The 8,830-nt window shown below is 41.6% G+C and overlaps 1 long non-coding RNA gene across 1 annotated transcript; it reads right to left on the bottom strand.

Moving 5' to 3' along the window:
* Positions 1 to 2,157: 2,157 nt before the first annotated feature.
* Positions 2,158 to 5,072, bottom strand: LOC307226140. Its single transcript, XR_013843336.1, has 3 exons — positions 5,054 to 5,072; positions 4,439 to 4,522; positions 2,158 to 2,219 (listed from the first exon to the last, which is right to left on the bottom strand). It is a non-coding gene; the product is annotated as an uncharacterized lncRNA (long non-coding RNA).
* Positions 5,073 to 8,830: the final 3,758 nt, after the last annotated feature.

Here is an 8,830-nt window from a genome sequence, read left to right as displayed (position 1 = left end):
GTTCCCTTTTTGATGTGGAAACTTTGGGCTAAATCCAGCAGTCCTTAAATAACAACAAAAGCTATTCTTTCAGAAACTTTTTATGATTCTTGAAAGCACTATGTCATAACTCCACTTGAACACAGATCTAGAGAAATTTAGAGATGGGTCAAATCTGGGACCCATCATCCTTTCCCAAAATTTAGGACACAATTTACATTTTTGAACATAACTTCTTCTATTTTCCCCCCTCCCTCTTATTATTTATTATTTATTATTTATTATTTATTTAACAATATATATATATACGTACCGCTTGATTATAATAAAATCTCTAAGCAAGGAGTTTCAAAGTATAGGTGCCAGTGTAGCAAAAACAAACAAACCAAATTCTTATATCTGAAGAACGGGTATTATGTAGCACACAGGCAATAATGCACAGGTAACATTTACAGTTCCACAGATCGAAGTGGTCGAGGAAGCACTAAATGTTTCTCCATACAAAATGAATAAATTTAATTAAAAATAAATCCTACAGATAGTTATTTTGTACATTTCAGCAATATACCGTTCAACACAGTGCAAGTGTAAAGTTTAAGAAGATATAATAAAACTGTGCAGTGTACATCTCTAAAGCAGTGTGCAGTAATGTCACAAATGGAACATCAATTGTTCTGTTCCATTTGGAACCCATTTTCTTTGTTTTATAGTTATAATGGTTTAGTTTTTTATACTTGTATATTCTACTATCGTAGCCCACCTTGGGACCTTATGATGAAGGATGGGTGAAAAAAATCTTACTAATAAAATGAGAAAACTTACTTTAAATGTTTGCTGATATAAACCGGTCTTCACCATAGCAGCCAACCACTAGGGGCCAAGGCCCCTTTGCCCCCCCCCCCAATAAAATATTTGAGTGTGCCAGGCACCCCCAGAAGTTAATAGGCATTGCCATTCAAATAGCGTGCATGTACCCTGTCATATGATCGATTATGCAGGGTGGGGCTTACCTGTCTCCCCCCCCCCATATTTTATTCAAGTTTCCCCCCTTGTTATTCACCAAGAGCCAGACATTCTCAGAAACATGTAGTAACCAAACAATTTAACTCCTGTGTTGCTAACAATAGTCAGTAATATCCAAGGCAACACGATGACTAAATACACTGATACAATATCAATACTGTTTCGTGGAATTCTTCAGCACAGCAGAAGAATACAGAAATGCTTCATAAACTATAAAAGGATATTACAACAATGACCTGTATATGCATGGTAACTACAATAAACTCAAAATATTATGAATTATACACATAAACTATACTGTCAAAATAATGTGAAATCAAACCAAAGGTACATACCCCATCTATATGGTGTATGGAAAAGTATAATAACTATTGCTATGGAGCAGTGGTCATAAAGTTATGTAGTCACTGCTACTGACCTATGTTAACAAAGATACAAAAAGCCAACCCCAGGTGATGCTCATTAAGAGGGAGATTGAGTTTAAAGGTACAGCGCAGTAACAGCCAGAAAATAAAGAATCAAATGAAACAATTGAGATCCAAGAAGAAGAAGAAGAAGAAGAAGAAGAAGAAGAAGAGGAGGAGGAGGAGGAGTTTGGATTTGATATCCCACCTTTCACTCCCTTTAAGGAGTCTCAAAGCGGCTAACATTCTCCTTTCCCTTCCTCCCCCACAACAAACACTCTGTGAGGTGAGTGGGGCTGAGAGACTTCAAAGAAGTGTGACTAGCTCAAGGTCACCCAGCAGCTGCATGTGGAGGAGCGGAGACGCGAACCCGGTTCCCCAGATTACGAGACTACCACTCTTAGCCACTACACCAAACTGGCTCAAATAAAATATTTGAGTGTGCCAGGCACCCCCAGAAGTTAATGGGCATTGCCATTCAAATGGTGTACATGTGCCCTGTCATATGATCAATTATGCAGGGTGGGGCTTACCTCTCCCCCCCCCCATATTTTATTCAAATTTGCCCCCTGGTATTCACCAAAAGCCAGGCATTCTCAGAAAAACAACTGCTCCTGCAAATTTACACACATAAAGCTTTATTGCGGCCCATAGACCCAAAATACAGAGTTCTGCCAATTTAAACTATCTGTTTTAAAATTGTTGTTGCTTTTTAAAAAATGCAGAGTCAACAAACGTGTCTCACCCTTTGGTTAGATTTGCTTTGGTTACTTTGGTATGCTCCGCTGATTTGAATGTTAGTGCCATGGCAAACTACAAAGGAAAAGCACAGATGGAGGGGAAATCATTATTCAAAGTTCCTATAAACTATCAAATAGGTTTTCTCAGATCATTCATTAAGTGGAAGATGATGAATGGGCTGTTGAATTATGGCCCTGTTTAATATCACTTGTATGGTGTTAGCGTTCTGCACAGCAAACACAGGGTGAAGAGAGACAGTATATAAAGAGGGCTTGCAGGGCATTCGTTGCAGTCCAAGCACTTCTTTCTGGCTGAGCTGATGGATGAGCATCCCAAGATGTTTGTCTTGCACTTCCTCCTCTTTCTCTCCTCCTACGTTGGTTGGGGAAAGTGAACCCATTGCCCTATGGCAGAGTGTCCGAGATGACTTCTCAAGTCCCCTGTGGATGCAACGTGATGCGTAACATTCCCCAGGTACAGCGGGAGATGGCAGGATTAAGCAGCCATGTGCAACACATCTGAGGGCTTGGCATGGGGAATGGCTATAGCTCAGTGAGTGGCACAGGCTTTGCCTATCACACAGAAGTCCCTGGGTTCAATTCCTGGTGTCTCCAGGTAAGGTAAAGGTAAAGGAACCCGGGCCGTTAGGTCTAGTCACGGACGACTCTTGGGTTGCACGCTCATCTTTCTTTACTGGCCGAGGGAGCTGGTGTTTGTCTGCTGACAGCTTCCGTGTCATGTGGCCAGCATGACTAAGCCACTTCTCGCAAACCAGAGCAGTGCACGGAAACGCCGTTTACCTTCCCGCCGGAGCAGTACCTATTTATCTACTTGCAATTTGACGTGCTTTCAAACTGCTAGGTGGGCAGGAGCAGGGACCGAGCAACAGGAGCTCACCCCGTCGCGGGGATTCAAACTGCCAACCTTCTCATCAGCAAACTGTAGGCTCTGTGGTTTAGACCACAGCGCTACTCGTGTCTCCAGGTGTCTCCACGTAGGGCTGGGCAAAAGATTCCCTGCTTGAAACTGCAATGAACCACTGGCAGTCACTGTAGATCAGTGTTTCCCAAACTTGGCTTTCCAGCTGTTTTTGGACTACACTTCCCATCATCCCTGACCTCTGGTTCTGCTAGCTAGGGATGGTGGGAGTTGTAGTCCAAAAACAGCTGGAGACCCAAGTTTGAGATACACTGGTGCAGACAATATGTGCAAGATAGACAAATTCAGTCTAAGGCAGCTACATCTGATGGTTTGGCAAATTCTGCATATTAATGCAGTTAGGGGAAAGTATTGAAAATGGAATAACTCGCTATGTGAACGTAATCCTGATATGTAGCTGCATACTATGTGTTAAGCATAAAGTGTAGTTTGGCCCTGAAATAGCTTAGGCTGAAATTCTAGACAAACTTACCTGGAAGGAAGTGATTCCCACAAACTCAGTGGAACTTACCTCATGTGTAGCATTGCACTGTTATTTATATTTCGCGTCTGAACTGTTATTTTAAGATTCATGTAATTGTGCTGGTTGCATTTTATTTTTGTGTTTATGTCTATTTTGTTGCATGGTACTTTGAGGGTCCCTGCAGAAGACTGGAATACAGGAATAAATAACATATTGTTGTTGCTGTCTTAATATATGCTTTGATGTATGCTTCAAGTATTGTGCTATTTTCTGCCTGAAAACACAACTTGGTCAATGGAACAAACATGGAAATTGGAGAAGTAAATGCACCCATAAATTTACAGGTGTGTAAATGTAGCAAAATTGGCACATAGAAGTGATTGCATATATTTGTAAGGTTTTCCTGTAGTGAAATGATTTTTGACACTGTTTAATAAAATTTTATTTATGGCCCAATTCCCTCTCCCCCAAACTCTGTGGTGGGCTAACAATGCAGTAGACGTTCAGATCTGAGCAATGGACTGAATGTTCTATTGAACAAGAAAGCAGACTTCATTGCCAAACAGAACCTAGCAGGACCATTTAGTCAATACGCAGAAACACAAACCCACAGCATTTTGAAACATGGCTCCCAATAGGCACTATTTGGTATAACTGGATATTCTCTCCTCACCCTCCCCAAATACATCCATTGCACACATTTAAGAATCCATCAGACTTCATCAAACCAAACTCACTTTCCACAGCATTTCAGAACAACTTGCATGAAAAATTCAGAGACCTACCGAGAGCCCATTAAAAAAAAGCCTTGTTTTACTTGTTGTTTCTTAGCCAACAGCCTTTTCTCATTGTGAATATCTGCTGTACTAAACAGAAGTATTTAAGTTACCCTTCAGCTTATGCCTGATCTTCTACTGCAAAACCTCTCAGGCAGGATGTGTGCAGATTTCATGTCCTTTCACAGTGCAATTCACTTGGAGACAAAAGCAAGAGAATTTGTTTCAGCTGAACTGTTTCATTTTAACAGACACTTTCCAGCTGACTAAAGTTATTTTTGAAATTATGGAAGTCAAAAGGGAATTGGGAATTACAGTGATGCTTTTTTTAGATCATGGAAGGCAGAAAATTCACATACTTACGTTAACTGCTATTTGTTGATCAAGATGGTTTATTCTTCAAAAAGTCAAGTTTGAAAATATTTTAATGTGTTGTCATATTTGCTAAGAACACCTTATTAGACACACCAATTAAAGGAATAATCAGATCAGACATCCACTATCATTTGCAGATAAAATAACCCTAAAATATATACTGTGTTGATTCTGGTAGACACCATCAAACTTCTTCCAGAAGCCTGTAGGGGTGTGAGTGTGTGAAGACATTTACAGAAAGCACAATTTTAATGTAAAAACAGGGGGGAAATGTTGAAGAAAATTTAGAAACACAGATTCTGACAGGAGATGCCGAGCAGCACGTTGTTTTGTAATATTCAAATGTTCCACACTTTCCTTAATGAAGTTGCAGGCCAGCTTACTGGGCAAAAGGACAGACATCGGATCTACTTTGCCATCCACAGCCTGGGTTGCCATTTGCAGTTTCTTTCACTGGGAAGACTCAGAAACACAGCCATGTACCCTAGCAGTGAGGCTTGCAAATGTGCAGCAGATTTGACTTTGCACAGGTATAATCTAGGGCCGATTTTGTGCACAGTCTGCACATTTTGTGAACATTATTTCCCATGTGCCCCAGCATAAGGGAACCAATTTTTAGGGAACCTTTCAACAGAGATAATGGAGCCAAGTAGTCAGTGCCATATTTTCCCCTGCTTCGGTGATAGCCTTCATTCCTGTAGCTAATGAAAAGGAGGGATTGCATAACTATAGAGAAGAAAGTTTGCTTGAAAGGAAGGACCTCTCTCTCTTTTAATATCAAGCTTGAAAAAAGGGGCAGAAGAAACCTATTGCTGGCAGCGTTGATTGGCTGGAGTCAGCCAATAATCTCCCTCCTTTCCTTATCTCCAGAGCAATTATGGAAAAGGGGGTTGATGAATCTATAGCAACATACATGGTCTCCAACTGAGCATTGCCACTGTAAGTAATAGGCTAGTCTCACATACAGCCGTGTTCAGCTGGGAACTCACAAGCTTAACTTAGTCTGTAGCCCATTATAGTTGAACCAAGGAATGCTGCTTAGTTTGCTGGTTCATATACCAGTTACACAAACTGTGAATCCAGCTCACACTAGATATGATAAACCATAAATAATTCACTCTGATTGCTGATGTAACATTACATTTGTCCTCATCCTAAGATGAATGGTCAGTAACAGATGATCTCAAAATCACTCAGGAGTTGGGTCTTCTAATACAAAACCACATCTAGAAAATTCTATAAAAAATGAAATAATGGTCAAAATCCTACTGCACAATGGGAAGGTTCTCTATGCTTTCTATCCCCATCATGAAGATTTCTCACTGTCCAGCTGTTCCCAACCACACAGAATTTTATTGTGGGGTACATGTGAATAAGAGACGCGGGCGGTGCTGTGGGTTAAACCACTGAGCCTAGGGCTTGCCGATCAGAAGGTCGGCGGTTCAAATCCCCGCGACGGGGTGAGCTCCCGTTGCTCAGTCCCTGCTCCTGCCAACCTAGCAGTTCGAAAGCACGTCAAAGTGCGAGTAGATAAACAGGTACTGCTCCGGCAGGAAGGTATACGGTATTTCCGTGTGCTGCTCTGGTTCGCCAGAAGCAGCTTAGTCATGCTGGCCACATGACCTGAAAGCTGTACGCCGGCTCCATCAGCCAGTAAAGTGAGATGAGCGCCGCAACCCCAGAGTCGGCCACGACTGGACCTAATGGTCAGGGGTCCCTTTACCTTTACCTTACATGTGAATAGTGTCGTTATACAGTTCAGCCACTATGTGACACTGGACTCAGATGAACTTGTATACAAATGGAGTTAGGAGCTTCCTGTTCTTTTCTTGTTTGGGAGAGATAATAAGGTTCTTGTGCAGATTCCTGACTGGCATGTCCTCTAAGACTTTCATGACAGCCCTTATATCATAGCACTGCAGAAGATAGCCCTGGAAGTATACCAAGCTCCATTGTTGGGTGCAAAATCTATATAACAGAACTGGATCGGGATAAATTAAAGCATGGTTCTTTTTCAGTCTTTCGTCTTCTCGCCAGACAAAGAAGGCACCTGACACCACACAAAGTTAAGCATATGTTGTATTTTTCATGAGCTCTCTGAAGTGGAAGGCAAAAATGGTTGTGGTCTGTCTTCCTTAGCCACACAAGCTTTCTGCTGGGTTGGTTTACACCCACACTACCCCCATTAAGGTTCACTAGCTGTATACAGCAATCACCGGCACTCTGTGTGACCAAATATAAAAGCATCATCTTGGTTAGCGGTTGCTATATGAAAATTGAGGACATCAAGAGCAGAACTAGAAAATTACTCCAAGGCTAAACCTCTTTCCCACCCTGCTGTGCCTCTGTCACAGTTTGGCAGGAAAGAATGGCATATGCAACCATCCTGCAAGCACTGAAGGCAGTGAAGCTTTATTTCAAGAAGGAACAACACAGAGAACTCTGTTTTGGGGATATATTAGTGCGGACATGCAGATTTAAAGAGAGAGAGAGAGAGAGAGCACAGCTTTACAAAGTTCCGAGAACAACTTGAACAACTGGTTTCATCTCAAGTTGTAGTGAAGAACGGAAATTGCACAACCTCACTACTTTTACTCAGAATTCAAATGCTGAGCGTGAATAATGCCTCTATGACCAGGAGTGCTAGTTGGAAAGTGAAAATTAAATAAAATGAGGTGACTGGTGGTTGGGACAAAGAGATCTTAATTATCTCTCCGTAGTGTTATCTTACAGCAGGCATAGACAAACTCCTGCCCTCCAGATGTTTGGGACTACAATTCCCACCATCCCTGACCACTGGTCCTGTTAGCTAGGGATGATGGGAATTGTAGTCCCAAACATCTGGAGGGCCAGAGTTTGCCTATGCCTATCTTACAGGAACATGCCTTCTGCAAACAAAAACTTGCTTCTACATAGCAATGTGGAAGGATTCTGTCTGTGAACCCAAGGTACACCTGAACATCAAAGTGCAGCTGCATCAAAGTATCTTCCTGGCCTGGCGCTCTTCCCATTTATATGCTAGATGGGCATCACTTCAGGTTATGTAGTAAATATAACAACAACAATCTTTATTACGGTCCATATTGTTGCTTCTGCAGTCAAAGCGAAATCCCCAGGAGACAATGTGCCTGGGTTTTACAGGGCACTTTTAATATATATTTGTAACCATCTCCTGCCTCTTTGGTGAAAGGGGCAGGCCCAGTACCCAAAGAGTGCCAATCTGACCTCTTACTGCAGAGGAAGGCTGGGAAGTCCCTTACTCTCATTTTTAGGAGGAATAGGATTCTTCTCATCCCTGGCTGTTCAGTCATGCACACCACTTATCTCCCTGAGCTCCCTTCTCTTCTCCCTGCTCCCTTGCTAATAGTAGTCCCAGTTCCAGTCGCCCACCAGAGGCTGACACCTAGACAGCTGATCGAGCAGGCACACAGTTCACCTGTTCACCGTCTTCTCTGCTATAGTGAGACATACTGTCTTTCTATGTAAAATTATAGCCATTATTTCAAAATTGGCAACTACACATATAAATTAGCGTATGCAGATTTCATCAGTCCACTTTTGGATGATGCATTTTTCTCTTCCGCTATTTTGGCAGTGCCTAAGTGGTGGCCACCCTAATGCAATATGGCCCCAAAGGGTGGCTCAAGGAAACCAAGAGCTCATGCAGATATTCAGTTCCAGCTCTTCCGATAAGTGTTCCACAAAGCAGTGTTCTCTTAACTATAGAACATGGTATTTACATGTTTTACAACTTTAGTTACCATAACAACAGAGGTCCTCTCTCTTGAATTGCTGCACTCAAGATTTTCTTGAGAAGATGCTTAAAACATGTCGTACAGAGTAGCACTAAATGAAGTGCAACACAGAAAGCACACAGAGAGAGTCATAGGCTTTTTTAAAAAAACAGAATATTTTCATTAAATACCACAAAACCTTTTAACCATTTGTATTTCAGATGCAAATTAATTTGTTTAAAATGTATTTGGTGAGCATGGAAAGGATTTTGGAATAGAAATAGCCTTCACCCACTATGCTGCTATCCAACTCTTGATAAAATCAAATCATAATCTCTATTGGAATTTTTTTAATGAAGTTTTGGGATATTTCTCCCAAAAACATCCCCAGCAAAA

The sequence above is a fragment of the Podarcis cretensis genome (genome assembly GCF_951804945.1).
Source record: "Podarcis cretensis genome assembly, chromosome: 10".
NCBI classification, from domain to species: domain Eukaryota; kingdom Metazoa; phylum Chordata; class Lepidosauria; order Squamata; family Lacertidae; genus Podarcis; species Podarcis cretensis.
The sequence above is the reverse complement of the archived record's forward strand: the minus strand, read 5'-3'. Positions and strand labels throughout refer to the sequence as shown.